The following is a 2,575-nucleotide window of genomic DNA, read 5'->3' on the forward strand; positions in this document are numbered from 1 at the left end:
GTCATTTTATTTCCTACAGGATTAGACTGCAGTGTGTGTCCATGTATATATGTTTAACATTCTCAGAGATCGAACACCTTCACATCTGCTCCCCCGAGGCTGAAACAGAGCCATCTCTTCTCAATAGCTCCATCCGTCTGGAGGAATTCACATTTAGACATAATTACTGAGATAAAACACAAGGAATGAGAGGAGAAAAAAGCTCACACTCTTTTTTTAGACCAGGAAAGAAAGAGTCATGTTGATGAGGGGGTTTTCCTCAGAGATGACAGAGCGGAGGTGGATCACAGGGAACGTTTCAAACGTGTTAATGCTCCAGATTACCTCACCAAACCCACCGCGTGTGTGTATGTCTATGTCTATTCTTTGATCGTCTCTGCTGCAGATCCTCCACAGAACTTTGCTTTCATCCGAGACTCTCCTGCAGGAAAGTCTTCCTGGCATCCCGTCTCATTTGCAGTGCGCGTGTGCGTGCCGTAATGGCCCATAACATAGTCTGTTGTTTCATATCAGGCCTCATTAGCCAAACTGCTTTTGAGCTGCACTGAAAACTAAGTAAAATTTTGGACTTGAATGAAACGCTCTAAAAACAGGCATTGGTCACGAATAAAAAGCCAAGTCTCTTTGTCCTGCTTACATATGTTTTATGTGTTTTCAGTGTTATAAAACAGATCCTTTTCATGAAGATACCAGCTCACTAGAATCTAGTCAGCTGACGACATAATGCAGGATTTTAAAGCTTTATAAGCACAATATCAAGTCAAATTTTAAGGCAGCATCACATATAGGCCTATCCTTTGTGGTAAATGTGATCCCATAATGCATTGTGGCTCAAAATGCATTCAAGATGGCTAACAAAATGAGACAAAGGTTGATTATCAATATCCTTATAAATAACTTAAACTGAAAAGGATCATAGCGAAACCTTCTAATACCAGACTCACACGTGAGTCACATTTGAACGAATCTCCTCTGTGTTTCGTGCTCCAAACAGAGAAAATGGATAACAGCCACAGACGCTTTCATTTTCAAAAGGGAAGGTTTGACAGAAGCAGCAAACAATGGATAAAACAAAGCGTGAGTTGTTAAATGGTATGTTACCGCTGTTCACCACAGATGGGTCTTTTACTGAACCGAAAGCATGTGTGTATCAGTGAGTAGCTTGATTTTTGGAGGGTGAGCACATATATATCTTGTAATTTTATCTTTGGGGTCCAATTGTAATGTTAGTAGAGGCTATTTTTGCACTAAAAACAGTAATAATTTTTCTTTTTATGACTTTTTCCTGATAATAAGAAAGAAAGCACTGTGAGTAAAGCATGTGTGTTATTGATGGTTAAAGCAGTCAGTGCTGTTATGCTACTTAATGCCTCTGGCTTGAGCTAATGGAGCTATTAGACTAAAGCCCTTAAACCCCACAGAGAGACACTGACAGAGATGCTGAGGGAAGATCAAGGGTCTAGTGTGCTTTACCTACGGCTGATGTTTCTTGAATTCAGTTGGATATGTGTTCAGAGCACTAAACTATGATAATATGGAAAAAATATTAAATTTTATCATAAAATCTTTTAAAATAAAAGACTAACTAGCTAAATAAATAATAATAATAAAAAGAAATAATATTTTGCATTACGATTTTTGGCATTCTTTTTGCATTAATAGATCCCAAAATGATGCTTGCTTCATTAAAGCATCAGCAATCAGGTTTATAACCTATGATTTCCTAATTCTATGAAAACATTATAATATTCATATTATTTTAAGCTGAGGTATATTACACAATAACTGCACAAAATACATTATAATTCCTTTTTTTAAACACATTCCGATGTTTTTATAATACTTGGCTACATATGCATGTATCAGCTGTCATAAGGCCACACACAGTTTAAAGTGTTAATGCAATTGATCTCTGTGACATTGGCGACTCCTAGTGACCAGCGTTACTAATTTCAGAGAATAAAACATTGCATTGTCTTTTAATTTTGAGTGAATTACTGTAGTGTTTTTACTGTTGGAATTATTATTTAATCTTGGCATATAATTTGAAAGATTTATTACCGAGCATTTATTATCTGAAAACTGTTTCTCTAATTGCACAGCAATGTATTATTCAGCATTTGGATATATCTGTGTTTAAATGAGCACCGTTTTGAGTATTTGCACAAGACAATGCAATGAAAACCGAAAACGAAGATGGAGAGACGCTCTGTAAATTAAAAGATGAGTAACATTATTCAAAACTATTCCTCATTTGTAGGTCGCTATGGATAAAAGCATCTGATTTATTAAGGCCTAACATTGTAACGTTGAAAATGATTCCTCATATTTCACCCAACACAATTTGAAGTCTAATAGTCTATGACTTAAAATGAATTAGCCTATGTAGGCTAAATCACACTCCACAACGTTTCAAAAGGAAAGATCGCAGTGCAAGGTGTGATACTTCAGCATTTGTACATGAAAATGTAATGCTGTTCTTTTCTAGAAAGTGGAGTTTGTACTGTTAAGCTGGAAAAGAGCAAAGAAGCATAATAGAAGTTTCAAACGCATTCATGCTTAAAGGGTTAGTTCA

Source organism: Sinocyclocheilus rhinocerous, unplaced genomic scaffold, assembly GCF_001515625.1.
Source record: "Sinocyclocheilus rhinocerous isolate Xijiao unplaced genomic scaffold, SAMN03320098_v1.1 scaffold304, whole genome shotgun sequence".
In the NCBI taxonomy this organism is placed as follows: Eukaryota; Metazoa; Chordata; class Actinopteri; order Cypriniformes; family Cyprinidae; genus Sinocyclocheilus; species Sinocyclocheilus rhinocerous.